Genomic DNA, 636 nt, shown 5'->3' with positions numbered 1-636 from the left:
CGCTCCATTGGGACCCCATTCACCTCTTATTAACTAGCCCTGTTATTTTAATGACCGTGAAGCCAGAAGCTGCTAAATCCCTGGATCAGCTCAATGCAGACATTTAAGCTTTGACTGCTGAGATTTGAAATCGGGGAAGAAGCAGAGATGGGACGGCTGGAGGGAGAAACGCCGTCCTTCCCTGCCGCGCCAGCAGCCGTCGGGCGAGGGCTGTGCGTCCCGGACGGCTCCCGGGGCCTCGGGAGGGACGGGGTGCCGGGGACCTCCGGCCTGCTCTGCCCAGGGCCCTTCTCTCCAAGGGCAGCGGGTCCGCAGCCCCCGGCCTCGGAGCCTCCTGCCCAGCCGGGGCAGCGCGGCAGAAATGGGGCTGCGTCGCCGATTTGAATTTTTCTTATTTTAATGATTCTTCCAACGACTTGCACAAGCGTGAGTGTTAGTCTGTTGTAGCCGTGGTGAGGAGAGCAGCGAGAACTGGTTTGTAATCTCTTCCCCGGGAGCGGGGCTGATTTCTTACGCGAAGTGCCTTGAAAAGAGAAGACTCCCTGGGCAGGAGCGGGGCGGCTCTCTCCCCTCCTCTTCCCCAATGCCAGCAAGCGCCGCAGCCCCGAGCGGCCGCTGCCCGGCGTGTCCCCCCGC

The 636-nt window shown here is 61.6% G+C and overlaps 1 protein-coding gene across 1 annotated transcript in view; it reads left to right on the top strand.

Annotated features, from left to right (window-relative positions):
* The window catches only part of TFAP2C (transcription factor AP-2 gamma), a 9353-nt gene that overhangs the window by 1549 nt on the left and 7168 nt on the right, over nucleotides 1–636 (top strand). The window lies entirely within an intron of this gene.

This window comes from Aptenodytes forsteri, unplaced genomic scaffold, assembly GCF_000699145.1.
Source record: "Aptenodytes forsteri isolate BGI_AS27 unplaced genomic scaffold, ASM69914v1 Scaffold159, whole genome shotgun sequence".
Taxonomy (NCBI): Eukaryota; Metazoa; Chordata; class Aves; order Sphenisciformes; family Spheniscidae; genus Aptenodytes; species Aptenodytes forsteri.
This window is presented reverse-complemented; position numbering and strand designations above follow the sequence as displayed.